Source organism: Procambarus clarkii, chromosome 35 (assembly GCF_040958095.1).
Source record: "Procambarus clarkii isolate CNS0578487 chromosome 35, FALCON_Pclarkii_2.0, whole genome shotgun sequence".
Taxonomy (NCBI): Eukaryota; Metazoa; Arthropoda; class Malacostraca; order Decapoda; family Cambaridae; genus Procambarus; species Procambarus clarkii.
In genome coordinates, this window is record NC_091184.1 from 44088842 (window position 1) to 44105788 (window position 16947).

Below are 16947 nucleotides of genomic sequence, written 5' to 3' on the forward strand. Positions count from 1 at the left end.
ACGACCACCCTAGTATACACCAAACTCGGCCCTTCTCAGGGCCAAAATATCCTTCTAAGGAGATTTCAGACATTCCTAGCATCAGTCATATGAATTAACCTTCATCTATACATATAATAAATAAATAAATACAATAATTTAGGTGTCATACATACACTGTACACGTGATATCAATAAATCAAGTCATTTGTAGTACAACCTGTCCTCTTACAAACAAAACGCCGTCGCTTTTCATTCTTATGCACTGCCAAGGATCCTCCCCCCCCCCCCCCAAAAAAAAAAAAAAATTGTCATACTGTACTAGAAATAAAAGCAGCTTGTATAAGTGACATACTGTCCTGTCCTGTTTTATTCTGTTTTTGGTCCTCTGGCTTAATCTGTTAAGTTAGGAGATGACATTTTAAATTAACCGTTTTCTTGACATTTTCAAACCTTAAGAGGGTGGCCTGCATAGTAATCCTAATGTGGAACATAACAATGAATCTCTAATCTCTAGAAAAAAGATACCGAGTGTTTATATGTGTGTTGAGAGAGAGAGAGAGAGAGAGAGAGAGAGAGAGAGAGAGAGAGAGAGAGAGAGAGAGAGAGAGAGAGAGAGAGAGAGACATGCAGAGAGAGAGACAGAGACAGAGACAGAGACAGAGACAGACAGACAGACAGACAGACAGACAGACAGACAGACAGACAGACAGACAGACAGACAGACAGACAGAGACTGAGAGAGAGAAACACACACAGACAGTTTCATAAATATTCTCATTTTATAGCTATTTGCTTTCAGTGACAGAGGTTTTTGTTATAATAGTATTGGTGTCTAACACTCACAATCTCTTTAGAAATTAAAGTGTGGCTCCAATGGAGCCGAGTTTGTTGGTTTGAGGCCAAGCCACCACCACAGGGCAGTAAGTAAGCCGTTTACTTGGAGGAGGTGTACTTGGTGACGGCCTTAGTGCCTTCAGAGACGGCGTGCTTGGCCAGTTCTCCGGGCAACAGGAGCCTTACAGCCGTCTGGATCTCCCGACTGGTAATGGTGGAACGCTTGTTGTAGTGGGCCAGGCGAGAAGCCTCGGCAGCGATGCGCTCGAAGATGTCGTTCACGAACGAGTTCATGATCGACATGGCTTTGGAAGAGATACCAGTGTCGGGGTGGACCTGCTTCAGCACTTTGTAGATGTAGATGCTGTAGCTCTCCTTCCTCCTGCGCTTCTTTTTCTTATCGCCCTTGGCAATGGCCTTCTGGGCCTTTCCGGCCTTCTTGGCAGCCTTTCCAGATGCCTTGGGTGGCATGATGATGCTCGTGCTGGCTGGCGTTGCGATACAATAATGAACTTTTGCGCGAGTCGAGCTTTCCTTTTATATCCCGCTCGCGACTCAGCTCAGAGCGGGTCGCGTGGCGGAGCGCGCTGATTGGTCAGTGGCGGACTCCCTTGATCCTGAGCGGGGTATATAACACGAAGCTCGATCTGCGGGCATAAAGATAAAGATAAAAGATAAAGATAAAGATAAACACAAACCGACAGATAAACTTTCGACCGAAAACCTAGATCAGGCTCTCTGCACCCAGCACTGCCGGGTGGGTAAATATTAGGCAGCAACGTAGAGCCATGATTTACCGCATAAAGGTCCGGTTTCGTGACGAAACCACTTACACCGGACCCCAAATACTAAGGAAAATCGTTGACATCACGAATGCAGCCCCGTTGGACATCCGTGACGATGCTGACGGCGCTGTACTTCTTTATTCAAGCGAGCAAGCTCTGGAGCAACTGTTTGCACCAGAACACCAGGACGCCCTACGAAACGCCAACCTGATCATCACTCCTAACCGTCGCTACTTGGCTGAACGAACCATCTTCGTCAGCCACACAAGTGTCTACATCGCCACCCAAGACCCTGGTACCATACTTGATAGTATCAACACCAGAAACCCGGCTCTGACTGCTGCTACAGTCAAGGTCATCAAGAACAACGACAACCCTAGGCCTACTCTCAAGGTCACCTTCACAACAGCTGCTGCAGCGACCCAAGCTGTGGAAAATGGATTTAGATGTCTGGATATTTCCATCACACCTGACACTGTAAAGAAGGAACGGTACTACAACATTCGCCAGTGCTTTAAGTGCTACAAGTACGATCATGATACCAAGAACTGCCAACAAGCAGAGGTTAAATGCAGCATTTGTACCCAGGATCATCACTTCAAAACCTGCCGGTCAACCACCAAACTGTGCCTCAATTGTGGAGGAGCTCACATCGCCGTCTCCATGGACTGCCAAGTACGACTAGACGAAATAAATAAAACAGCAACTGCCAACCCAACAACCAATCAGCCGGCGAGCTTCAATATCCAAGCTACATCGTTTCCAGTGCTTCCCAACGCTTCTGCTCCTGCTACACAGACGTCCACACCAGGCCAGACCACCCCCCAATGGGGACCCAGGACACAGGCGACTGCAGCTCAGCCAACCAACTTGACTGTCAACCAATCAGCGGCCTCGACCAACACCACTCTCATCCCATGCCTGATCAGTGTAGCTGAGAGAGAGGCGGGAACAGACAACGCAAAATACGTGAGAGTACTGAACATGCTGCTCGCCCAGAACAACCTGCCTACAATGTTGATACCAGCAGACCTATTTCAACATCACAACGCTGCTTCAACCCAAACAGACGAAATTCCAACACCAACAGTAACCGCAGTCATACCGCAACCACCACCACCGGAGTCGAACCCAGCACAAGTCACCCAGGCAACAGCATCCACCCAGACTACCACCACAGCAGACAAGTCAACCTCATCACCTGCCCCCACCAGCCCGAGACGGAAGAAAATGAGAGCAAAAAGGAGACCAAGAAGTCAGCAAGTGGAATCAGAATCAGATTCAGAACCAGAGTCCCTAGAAGCCTTGGCTGAGACCTTCACATATGAGGCCCCAGACTTCGACCTAAACCCAAGCAAATCAAGCAAGAAAATGCCCTGCTTTGGACTTTACCTCAATCACGGTGGCAATTTCAACGGCAATCGAAGCACAAGAATGGTCATTGCCTTAGAATGCAACAGGATCATGAACCAGCTCAGGAAAACCATTCCTTACCCTGTGTTTGTCCACCACGAGACCGTGGAACGCTATGTAGACCTCTGCGCTCTGGAGAGTGCATACATCGACCCTAAATTCGACGTCAAGAGGGGACAAGTGACCTTCCTGGAAGAAGATGAAGACCCGACAGGAATACCAATACCACCGCTAACATTCGGGAAGTACATGCGAATACCTCCTGGCCGAGACACCACCAAGCAACAGTGAACTTACCTCTCACCATCTCAATAAGGAAGACGCCTCCTCCAAGCCAGACAGACCACCTCAAGTGAACCAGGACGACATCACCCTGCCCCACCACTAGCCTCCTGCCGCCCAAGAAGAACTTAAGCTACAGGCTTTGACTGAAAAAACATCTCCAATCCAAGGTGGACGGGCCACCGAACTTTCAAGCCTCCTCTCTCCACATCCAAACCCTCTTCCAAGAATTTCATCGCCCCATCCTTCTTCCTCCCACATCCTTTCCAAGCTCTTTGGACATCAAAGCGAAAGCCGGCATAAAACACCACAAACCCACAACAGCAGCAGCAATGTCAGGACGCGGCAAGGGAGGCAAAGTGAAGGGCAAGTCAAAGTCTCGCTCCAGCAGGGCCGGACTTCAGTTCCCCGTGGGCAGAATTCACCGTCTGCTGCGTAAAGGCAACTACGCCGAACGCGTCGGTGCTGGCGCTCCTGTCTACCTGGCAGCCGTCATGGAATACCTCGCTGCCGAAGTTCTGGAGCTCGCCGGTAACGCCGCACGTGACAACAAGAAGACCCGTATCATCCCACGTCACTTGCAGTTGGCCATCCGCAACGACGAAGAACTCAACAAACTTCTGTCTGGCGTAACCATTGCACAGGGAGGTGTTCTTCCAAACATTCAGGCAGTTCTTTTGCCAAAGAAGACAGAGAAGAAGTAAGCACTTCTGCCACCCACCACGACAAATACCATAACCAGGCTCCATCCGGAGCCACACACACTTTAATAGAGAGATTCAAGTAGACAATCAACTTTCAAACATTAATAATAACATTTATATTGATTTCATTTGGAATGTGTACATAACAAACAAACAAAACAAAATTATAGGGGATATTCAGCATCACTTGGAATATTAACCAATCATATAAATCCAATATATATTTTATATTTTACTTTAAGCGAGGAATTCATATTCTATCAATTTTTAATCATACAAATGAACAAAAGCAATTCTTCACTAGACGTAATGAATGAATAAATGATCAAGGTTTTAATGTGTTTCATGAATAAATATATATATATATATATATATATATATATATATATATATATATATATATATATATATATATATATATATATATATAATATAATATAATATAATATATTATAATACTTGTGAACCAGAATATGTTTGAGCAGCAGCGATCGTGCCATTGGCCGAAGTGCAACAATTCAAATAATTTAAAGGGCCTGCTCGGGTATATAAGAGAGGCTGGGAGACTGGGGCCGGCACAGAGTACTTTGCTTTAAGAGGTCAGACCCCACCCTGATCCGGTGCATTAAACCGGTAAGAGACGGGAGACCTCTTAAGGAAAGTGCAACCCTCTAGATCAGGCTCTCCTGCACCCAGCACTGCCGGGTGGGTAAACATTAGGCAGCAACGATTAGAGCCATGATCTACCGAATCAAGGTACGATTCAGAGGGAACCAGACCCCTACTCGATCAGAGATATCGGATTTGATCACCACTACAACCAATGTTGCACCCCTGGACGTCGTACTCAACGATGATGGACTCCCTCAACTGCTGTTCAGCAGTGCCGAGGCCGTACAACGCCTCTTTAACCCCATTCACCTCACTGCTCTCGAGGAGGCGCACATGTTCCTCACCCCACCACGACACTACCTCGCAGCCAGGACTGTTTTCGTAAGGAGAGTGAGCTCCCTCATCTCCGAAAAAGCTACCACTGACGTCGCCACCAGCATAACCGAAGATAACCCTTCCTTGACTGCAGTCACCGTAAAATTCATCCCTGTGCAGGACAGCCACCTCTCCACTATGAAGGTCACCTTCACCTCGCCTGAGGAAGCTACCTCTGCTACCACCAACGGCTTCCGGTGCTTCGGCCTCGCTTGTACACCCCGACAAATAACAAGAGAACATTACTACCAGCTACGACAGTGTTTTAAGTGCTATAGTTATGAGCACTTCACTAAAAATTGCCCATCTCAGGACCAACGGTGCAGCAAGTGCGCCGAGAGTCACCACTTCAAACAATGCACCAGCGACTTCCTCAAATGCCTTCTCTGCCAAGGTCACCATACTGCCGTCTCTGCTGAGTGTCCACAAAGACGTCAAGAAATACAGAAGATGACCGAAGCCAGGCAAGCCAACACCACACGACGAGAACCGTCAACATTCAACGTGCAAGCCGCCAACTTTCCTCTGCTTCCGGGAGGGGGCGGAGCTTCTGCACAGACTGCATCCCATTGGGGCCCTGGGTCCCAGCCCGCCAACCAATCATCGACTCAGCAGCGACAGCCACAAGTTTACTCTGCTGAATCAACAAGCCAGCCCTCACCACACCAGATGCTGCTCCCTAACAGGAACCACAACGTCATAATGGGACTCATCCGCACTGCTGAAATGATTGCAGGCACGAACACCAAGGAATTTGTACGAATTCTGAACATTATGTACGCTGACAACGGTTTACCAACATTTACTGTTCGTGACGAGCTCTTCACAACAACAGCCTCAGCCAACACCAATGCTACGACTTCAGCAACAAATACCACTTCTGCTTCTAACATCAGCATCACCATCTCTTCAACTGCATTGGCAGATATCCTGTCTGCTGACGCCCACCCTGTGCAACCTGATACAGACTCTGCAACATCCTTGCACACTGCTACTACTCCAGACGAACCAGCTACTTCTCCAGTGGTACCTGAGACTGCACCAACTTCACCAGCTTCACCAGAAAATACACCAGCCGCACCTGAGACTACACCAGCTTCACAGGTACCTACACCTGATGCTTCTGAAAACCAACACTTGTTTTCCGATGATGACTCTACTGCCTCGATTGACGTTGAAGCACAATCACCATCTCCAGCAACACAGGAGTCTCCAAGAGTCTCCGCACTATATGATCAACGTGAACAACTTACACTTGGAACTCCCGAATACAGACGCCTCTCCAGCAAAATACTCAACACAAGGTATGCGGAATGCCTGCTGAATGATCCAAACTTAAAGTACACACTAAAGAACGAAGTAATCTTCGTTGAATGCGACGAAACCACATTGTCAAAGGACCTTTTCCCACCAGACTACGCCGATTACAAACATCAAATGATTACTCGAAGCAAGAAGAAAGAAGAAACACCAAATTGAAGAAGAAGAAGACACCACATGAAGAAAGATTGTTTCCACCTTGAATGCTGAAGCACTGCCACCGCCGCCTTCCAGACCCGCCTCCAAGCCTAGCCAGTTGTTGGGTTGTTTGCAGCATCGACGTATTGTCACGCAGCTGGGTTTAGCCCTGGCACTTTTTCTTCAACTTCAGCATTTCCTCTCACCGACTACTCTTCAGCTGTCCCCACTTCAAGGCTCGCCCCAATGGGCATCTTCTCCTGTATTATTCAGTTCAGTTCACTGGGGCCGGTGGTGGGTGATGGGTGATGAGTGATGGTGTGGTGTGGTGTGGTGTTGTTAAGAGTTGATTTACGGCCAGCCAGCCAGCTGCAGCCAAGGCAGGGCAGGGCAAGGCAAGGCAAGGCAAGGCAAGGCAAGGCAATAACAGGACAGGACAGGCAAGGCAAGGCAATAACAGGACAGGACAGGCAAGGCAAGGCAAGGCAAGGCAAGGCAAGCAGGCGGGCGGGCGGGCGGGCGGGCAGCCAGCCAGCCAGCCAGCCAGGCAGGCAGGCAGGCAGGCAGGCAGGCAGGCAGGCAGGCAGGCAGGCAGCCAGTCAGCCAGCCAGCCAGCCAGCCAGCCAGCCAGCCAGCCAGCCAGCCAGCCAGGCAGGCAGGCAGCCAGCCAGCCAGCCAGCCAGCCAGCCAGCCACTCCCACTTTGTATTTATATGCATTCAATTTATATTCAAACATTATATATGTTAAGGGCCTAGTTTTAGTGTTTATTTTAAAAATGACAAACATCGAGTCGTTTTACCAGTCCTTTAGCGTTAACGGTGATGCATTTTAAAACTGAACAGAAATCACCTTTTCTGGATATATCAAATATCGAATCCGCTTAATGTGCCTACAATTCAATCATTCAAAAAATACATAATTTACATCATGCCTTTTCATAGAACAGACAATAAGATTTGAGACAATAAGAACTTTAGTTTTATAACTAAAGTTGCACAATTATACCAACTCTATGGTGGCTGGGTGGTAAGGTGTGTGGCTGGTGTTTTGGAAGTCGCGAGTTCAAACGACCCAATGGGAGTACTTTTTTTTTTTTATGCCATACAATCTTCCTAGTACTATTATGTAGGTGTGTGTGTGTGTGTTTTTATTCATTCTTTGGTTTTATAGATGACATACATATTGACTCCTTTTACCGGTCCTTAATTAGGCTCTGGGGAAGCAATGGTGGTGGTGGTGGTGCATTTAAAACTAAACCAAAAATCACCAGTTCTGGACGCGTCAAATATCATATCCGCTTAATGTGTCTACAACCTAATTACTTAAAACTACACTATTTAATTCATTCATATCATGTGCATATTGGTCATTATGCTCATACAACCGACATAACAATTTATTTTCATTATTAGAATCATACATTTCATCAAGTAATACAGATACAAAGAGATTTTCTTTCTGAGAAGACCGTTAGTATTGGCTGGCTGGCAGGCAGGCAGGCATTTGAGGGTTATTATTTCGCCTGTTGATTGGGGGGAGGGTTGATGTGTTAGGGGGTTTTCGGTTAGGTGTGGTGGTGGTGATTGGTGGTGGTGGTGATTGGTGGTGATTGGTGGTGATTGGTGGTGATTGGTGGTGAGTAGTGGTGGTGGTGGTGGTGGTGGTGGTGGTAGTAGGTGGGAGGGGGGGGGGGAAGGGGAATGATGGTCTGTGGATTCCTTCTCCGTACCCCTTACATATAAGCAAAAACATGCCTTCCTGTGGGTATAGAAACATTAACACAAATTATATCAGTAACTGATATTGTAGCCTTTTAAACAGAAAAGATTTGTACATACAAATACTTTTAAATTATCATTTATTTGTGGAAATGGCATTTACGTCATTAAATTGATACCTCAGCATCAAGCTTGTGTCCTGCAGCAGTGGTCCAGTGGTAAAGTGTATATAAGTGATGCGTATTCTTGGAGTTGCGAGTTCAAACCCGGATTAAGCTATATATATATATATATATATATGTTTCATTGAATATGACCGCATATTCTGTATTTATTATTTTCTGGTTTAGGGCTTCTATCCCTCTAACTATTTTCTTAGCATCAGGGCTTAATTGAAATAGGAGTTCTCCAAAACTCATTTTCGTACTTTTAAGGTGAAGAAAAGAAGTGATTTACTATAGAGTGTATTACACTTATTTGTATAATTTGCACGACGTTTCGAACCTCCATGGTTCATTCTCAAGTGAACAGATCTTACAATACTAGTTGATTTTATACCCGCATTAGGTCAGGTGATAATACAATGAAGGTGAAAACATGGGGGGATACATAAGGGATAACCATAGGGGCTGCAGAAGGCTTATTGGCCCATACGAGGCATCTCCTATCTAAACACAAAGATTAATCCAGTGTTTAGATAGGAGATGCCTCGTATGGGCCAATAAGCCTTCTGCAGCCCCTATGGTTATCCCTTATGTATCCCCCCATGTTTTCACCTTCATTGTATTATCACCTGACCTAATGCGGGTATAAAATCAACTAGTATTGTAAGATCTGTTCACTTGAGAATGAACCATGGAGGTTCGAAACGTCGTGCAAATTATACAAATAAGTGTAATACACTCTATAGTAAATCACTTCTTTTCTTCACCTTAAAAGTACGAAAATGAGTTTTGGAGAACTCCTATTTCAATTAAGCCCTGATGCTAAGAAAATAGTTAGAGGGATAGAAGCCCTAAACCAGAAAATAATAAATACAGAATATGCGGTCATATTCAATGAAACATGTTTGAAAGAAAACCTGCTGCCAGTATACACCAATATATATATATATATATATATATATATATATATATATATATATATATATATATATATATATATATATATATATATATATATATATATATATATATATATACAACATGTTTTGTTTTGGTTGTTTGTTTTTGTATAAAGCCTCACACACTATATTAAGCGAGTTTGTTTTAAACATGACATACATATTAATTCATTTTACCAGGCCTTATTCCACACAACTCCGTGAATTTCCCGTGGAGCCAGCCAGCCAGCCATTCAAACAAAAACAAACGAAACAAAACAAAACAAAACAAAAAACATTATTGCCAACAGCATTTGGTGTTCCCAGGCGGTCACCCATCCAAGTACTAACCAAACCCAACGTTGCTTAACTTCGCTGATCGGACGAGAAGCGGTGTTCTCAACGTGGTATGGCCGTTGGCATGAGACTGCCTACACATTGTGGCTAATAACCAACTCTTTTTAGTCATCACGGCAGGATACGGACCTTCTTGTGGTGTCTTAATGGTAATTGTATCCTAACATATTTTTGTCTCCTTGGCATGGATATTTAACATCGTTTATTCAGTCTTGGGTTTATGTTCTTTCGCCATTTACAGACATTTTACATCTACCTACTTCCTCAGCCTACCCTGCCAATTTCTAATGAATTTGTGGATTTTCTTTTGTAATACATACATGTGTGTGCTCATCTGCTCTTCAGTTTTTATGATATTTGTCTCATCTGTCCTGCTTTATGATACTTTTACAAAGAACATGAACAAATGCTTCTATTTTAGAGAAGATATGGGATCCAGGTTTCGGAGCCGTAAAACCAACCGTCGTGATTGGTGGACGAGTTGCCAGGTTGCAGCTTCTGTACCGTGCCGGCACATAAATAGGTTCGGCTCAAGCGGCGGCAGCATCATTCCCCCGTGACTGTCTGAGCGTCTCTCATCACCTTGGTTATCTCATCATCATCATGGTAGAAGCAAAGCCTACCAAGAAGGCTGCGGCTGCTGCTGCTGTGGTGGCCACCACCAGGAAACCTCGCGTCCAGGTTGCTCACCCGAAAACTAGTCAAATGGTTCTAGCTGCGGTCGCAGCACTCAAAGACCGTAAGGGCTCGTCTCTACAAGCAATCAAGAAGTACGTTGTTGCCAACAACAAAGTCGAGGCTGCCAAGATCGCCATTTACATCCGAAGATTTCTCAAGAAAGCAGTGGCTGACGGCATTCTTGTTCAGACCAAGGGAAGTGGAGCTAGTGGATCATTCAAGCTGGCCGTAGCAGAGAAGAGGGCAGTTCTAACTCCCAAGAAAGCCACCACAACCAAGAAACCATCTACAGCAGCAAAGAAGGCCGTGGTAACTCCCAAGAAAGCCGCCACAAGCAACAAACCACCTACAGCCTTGAAAAAGAAGCAGCAGCAGCAGCTTGTTGTTGGGAACAAAAAGCCCAAAATAAAGAGAGCTTCAAAATCTCCCAAACCACCCAAGGCAAAGAAAGCTGTCAAGAAAACAACAAAGGCAAAATAAACGACGACATGCAAGCAGCATGAATACACATGACAATAAACATCCAGGCCTCCCCCCTCAGTGGAGGGGCCTCATATGATTCCAAAAAGAGTTTAGTTTTGTAGACAAATAAATCATTACTTTTGGGGTAGATTTACTCTGTATATTATATATATATATATATATATATATATATATATATATATATATATATATATATATATATATATATATATATATATATATATATATATATATATATATATATATATATATATATATATATATATATATATATATATATATATATATATATATATATATACACACATACATGGGTGAGGTGATATGGTACCAAAGTTTTGGGTGAGGTGATTGACATTTACACAAGATAAAACACGAACCAATGGGAATAAAAACATAAGAATGGAAGTAATTGCAGAAGGCCTATTGGCCCATAACACAAGCACTTCCTCTTGATGCTTCTATATTGGTTCGGAGTCTTGAAGCTATAATATATATATATATATATATATATATATATATATATATATATATATATATATATATATATATATATATATATATATATATATATATATATATATATATATATATATATATATATATATATGCACACAAAACTAAATAGTCTTGTTAGACAAATTGCCCCTATTAGAGGCAAGTTGACTAACAAGCCGAATGACTGCAATTGTTTTGAATTTGAGTTAAATCTAACATAGAAATGTAATCAAACCTAACCTAACCTATGCTAACCCAAGCTAAGCTAACCTAACCTAAGCTAAGCTAACCTAACCTAACCTAACCCAGCAATTCATGATCTTAATATAATACTGTTAATTGGATAAACCAATTTGGAAAGAAATGTTCGAAAATAACAAAATTAACTGTGCTTGTTAGGAAAATTGGGCCTTGCATACTTGTCCCAATAGTGTGGTTCTCGCTTTTAGGTACGACATAAACGTATACCTAAGTTGAGAGAGAAAAAGATTCGCACTCAAACATGCATATCGATTGCCAGTCCTGAATTCTGGGTAGATATTCGTGTCCTCCCTTTTCATTTACCATCATTTGGATACTATCAAAACAGCTCTGAGAAGGATAAAATGAATAAAACGGGTAGCTCACTCATGTAAAAAGGAAGAGTTGGGAAAGATCTCTCTCTCCCTCACCCCCCCCCCCACCACCAATGATCCTGCTCTGCTAGTATATAATGGAACAAACCTTCCCCCCCCCCACCCCTCCCTCCCCAATCAGAGTCCCTTTAAGCATGCGAGGATAAAAAATAGATTTCATAAGACCCAATGTGCTAGCTGATATCAAAACAATTTATGTTATCGTCTATTAAGCCCTTCAGTAAAAAAGTATAGGGACCTAATTAGGTCCCGTTTTGAGGTGGTGGTGGGTGGAATCGATGGATTAGCCAAGCTCTTATCCGCCGAATCCGTAGAGGGTACGACCCTGGCGCTTCAGAGCGTACACCACGTCCATGGCAGTGACGGTCTTCCTCTTGGCGTGTTCCGTGTAGGTTACAGCATCACGGATGACGTTCTCGAGGAACACCTTCAGGACGCCACGGGTCTCTTCGTAGATGAGACCCGAAATACGCTTCACGCCGCCACGACGAGCTAAGCGACGAATAGCGGGCTTGGTGATGCCCTGGATGTTGTCACGTAGCACCTTACGATGACGCTTGGCGCCACCCTTTCCGAGTCCCTTGCCTCCCTTGCCGCGTCCAGTCATGGTGTTGAAGTTGTGTGAATAATAAAATTTCGGAATAGAATCAGAATAATACAGGAGAAGATGCCCATAGGGGCGAGCTTGGAAGTGGGGACAGAAGAAGATAAGGGGGGGTGAGAGGAAGAAGATTTGTAAGAGAAAAAGTGCCAGGGCTAAACCCAGCTGCGTGTCGTTAGGTTGCGGCTTTCGAGGCAGGGACTCAGTCGGGTGTTTTCAGTGACAACATCGGGACATCACAAACTCACAACATCACAGTGATTGGCTCAAGAGCGTCAGGGCTGAACTTTTTTACGGATTGTTTGTGCTGGTTGTTGAGAGCTGAATATGTAATGATAGCGGATGCTGGGTGTTGAGAGCTAAAGTTTAACGAAATACAGAGTTAGGAAGAGGATCATGGATGGTAGAGAAGAGGTCATGATTGTTTCGTGGTAGTCTGAGAGTGTGTAGGAGAAAATCAATGTGTTGTTCATGATGAGTGAGTAGTCTATCGATTTGTTTGTCTGATAGAGTTTTCCAGTAGGTATTTAGGGCAGGAATGTTAGTACTTTCATGGAGACTTTGACTGGTATTTAACTCTTGCCATCGGGTGTTGAGTACCCATCTTAGTGCTCTGTTCTGTATTCTTTGAAGTTTTATTTTGTTAGTGCGTGCAGATAGAGAAAGAGCTAGTGGAGCGTATGTTAGGAGAGGTCTAATAAGTGCTTTGTAAAGGTGCATTTTTGTGTCAGGTTTTGCAAATCTAAGTCTGTATAGTTTCTTCATGGCTTGAAGAGCTATTGCATGTTTCTGTGTTATGTGTGTGTGAAAGAGTAGTTGTCGATCAAATGTGAGTCCCAGGACTGTGGAGGAGGGAGATACAGAGATATAAGTAGGATTTTGAGTGTATGAATAGAGTTTGAGAGGAATTGGGCGAATAGTTCTTTTACAGAAAAAGTAGGTGATTTTAGATTTGCTGGAGTTGGTTTTTATACGCCATTTGTACTCCCACTCAGTGACAACATCAAGTTCTGTTTGTGCTCTGTTTGTTAGTGTATCAATGGTGTTGCTGGTGACAAGGTGAGAGACATCATCAGCATAACATATGGTTAATGAAGTGTGATGAACAGGGTCAGGAATGTCGTTTATGTATAGGATGTAGAGTGTTGGGGCAAGAACAGAGCCTTGGGGAACACCGGCGTGTAAGTTGAAGTAGTCAGAGTGTTGTTGGAGGAACTTAATTCTCATTGTCCTATCGTCTAAGTAGTTCGAAAGAAGTTTGGTGGTGATAAGAGGAAGATTAAAGTTGTTGCATAGTTTGAATTTTAAGCCGTCATGCCAAACAGTGTCAAAGGCCTTCTCAACGTCCTTAGTGATGAGTGCAGTCTTAAGTCTTTGGTGCTGATTGATACTGAGGTAGTTAGTCATGATGTTTAAGGCGTCGTGAGTGGACCGGTGAGGCCGAAATCCAAACTGTTTGTTAGTGAGTAAGTCATTGTGTTCAAGGTGGGTTCTAAGTCTCTGGTTGATCAGCCTTTCAAAGACTTTGCCAAGTGTCTCTAGAAGGCTGATGGGTCTATAGTTCTTTGGGTCAGTGTGGGGTTTCCCAGGTTTTGGAATAAGAACGGCTGTGGCAGACTTAAAGTTGAGTGGAAAGTATCCAGAGGCAAGGGAGGCGTTGAATAGGTTAGTGATAGCAGTAATGATAGAAGCAGGGAGTTGTCTAAGAAGGATATGTCCAATGCCAGACGCACCAGGGGCTCTACGACGAGTGCCCATGAGAGCTGTCTTGACATCAGCTAGAGTTAGGGGAGTCTGTAGTTCAGTGTTTGAATTGAGATTTTCAAGGTGAATGAGGTCGTCTGGTGTAGTTGCTTGTCTATTTTGGTGTATCCAGTCTTCGACTATTTCAATGTTGGGGCGTGCAAATGGTTCAGGAGGATGAGGGTGAAAGATTTGTTCCCAGTGGTGTTTAAAAATGTTGAGAACTGCTTCAGGATCAGTGATTTTGTTGTTATTATGTAGAAGGTATTTAAACGGTGTGTGAGTTGATCCTTGTAATCGTTTGATTCGTTTCCAGAATTCTTGAGGTGTCAGTTTTCTGTATTGTTCTGCTTGTTCTATAAGGTGTTTCCAATGTTTTGTGTGATCTTCATCTAGGCTGTTAAGGATATGGTTTTTTAATGCTGTTAGGTCCCATAGTATTTGTCCATGACGATGTATGTTTTGTAAGAATCTAGTGTGATAGCAAGCTAAGAGGCGTTTGGAGCGAATGGAGGGGGTGAAAGTGAAATGTGGTTTGTGTGTTGTTTTAGGAATGGAGATGTTTGCTGCATGAATGATGGTGTCTTGTATGTTGCGTGCTTGTGTGTCGATGTCAGTGTGATGTTTGTCATTGTATTCATAAGTGAGATCAGTGTCATCAATGTGTTGTTTGAACATGTCCCAGTTTGCCCTATGGTATGAGAATTGAGGAGTGCTGGGGATGAGAATAGGATTTGTGGAGACTGTGAGAATTAAGGGAATATGATCAGTGCACGATTTCCCCAGACTATATCCCGTCAAGCGGACGTACTTGTAGCATGGCAACTCCTAACTCCTGCCTGTCCTTACTTTATGCTTGTACTCGAGCAGAAACACGGCTTTCTCACAACGCTTTCAAAACTGCAGTTGCCTACTCGTCTGTTTCACGTCTCTGTGAAATGACTTTTGCACAAATCCAAAAAATAGAGCAAAATCAGCGATAATAGTGTTTGAGGTGAGCTGCCTGTTGGCTGCAGCCAGAGGAAGGAGGGGAGGGGCAACGGGGTGACGTAGGCGAGTCGAGCAGCCAATGGCGCTCGAGCAAGCGCCTCGAGACGGCGTATATAAGCAAAAATTTTTCGGCGCCGGCCATCACGATCAGGACTCAGCAACTAGCAACCGTCGCGGTCGGACGTGCTCGCGTTGCTCCAGCTCTTCTCTCTCGCACCCAGTACTGCAGGGTGGATAAACAATTGGCAGCAGACTTGCGTCTCTCTAGATGGTCAGACCCCACTCCTAACTTGGTATTTTATGCCGGGTAGAGACGGGAGGCCATCTTCAGTGACGTGTAGTCTTTGAGAGAGATCCATCGGCCTCCAGGAAGCTCATTATGCGTCACAAACGCTTCAAGATCAGGGGTACGCCCCTCAACGAACATCCATTCTCCAAGACATCTCTCCTGAAGCTCTTTAAAGACGTTGCAGGAGTAACACCCAACGACATCAAGCAGGAAGGCACGGACATCCTTTTCTTCTTTTATAGTGAGGAGGAAGTCGACAAACTTCTGTCTTACAGCGCTAACTTCTCCAACCAACACCTTCGTCTCAACTTCCCACGCCAGTACCTGGCTGAACACTCTGTCGTTATTCACGATCTCAGTCAATGGATCGTGGAACAAGATGACGCTGATGATAGTGCGTTCATGCACGACTTCAAGGCATCAAACCCGGACCTACGGCTTCACCAAGCTCAATTCTTCAATTCAAGTCGCTCCCTGAAGCTGACCTTCGAGACGGTAGCTTCGGCTACTATGGCTACCAGAAATGGAGTTTACAGCTTTGGAATTCACATTCCGCCTTTCCGTGTGAAGATGGAACGTTTTCACATCGTCAACCAGTGCCTCCGATGCTACGAGTACACCCACTCCACCAGCAAATGTACCCAGCGGATTCAGAAGTGTAGCCTCTGCTCAGCTGACCACCATTACTCCATCTGCAAGTCTGAAACACTATGCTGCTTGCTGTGCAAAGGCGATCATCCAGCAATCTCCATACATTGTCCTCACAGACAAAACGCTATTAAAAACATGGAGAAATCCACATCTTCAACCGGAGCCAGTACCTCTGAAGCAACAAGCCAATCAGCGACCACCTCTACTTCAGGTTTCAACGCCCAAGCCGCCATCTTCCCGGAGCTCCCGGGAGGACGTCCCACTGCTACTACCAGCCAATGGGGAGCCAGCTCCCAAACGCCAACCAGCGATTCGTCGAGCCAGCCATCGCCACCGGCCCAACCAAAGACAAAGCTAATTGGGCAGAGCACAGTAAAAGCTCTGATATCAACAGCCAGAATTACTGCTGGCAATAACCCCCGAGAATTCGTGAGGCTTCTGAAAATTCTGTACAAGGCGAACGGTCTCCCTACCTTCATTGTTCCTGAGGAAGTTTTCAACGCTCCGCGTTCATCTCCAACAACTGACCCTGTAGAGGAGGATGCTGACTCTACATCCGACGACGACGATTCCGCCACTGCAATGCAGCCCTCAGATCCTGTTCGGGTACCTACAGCTCACAAGACTCTGCCTCATGTGACCCCCACTTCTGCATCAGTTCCCGTTACCAACCATGACATCACTGTGAACGCAGCCACGCTTTCTGACATACTGTCAGCTCCTGCTCCACACGCTTCTCCAGCTGCTGCTGTCCC

General features: G+C 44.8%; 1 non-coding gene across 1 annotated transcript; it reads right to left on the reverse strand.

The window, feature by feature from the left end:
• Positions 1 to 9569: 9569 nt before the first annotated feature.
• Positions 9570 to 9688, reverse strand: LOC138371472 (5S ribosomal RNA). The gene has a single exon (XR_011230508.1). It is a non-coding gene; the product is annotated as a 5S ribosomal RNA (ribosomal RNA).
• Positions 9689 to 16947: the final 7259 nt, after the last annotated feature.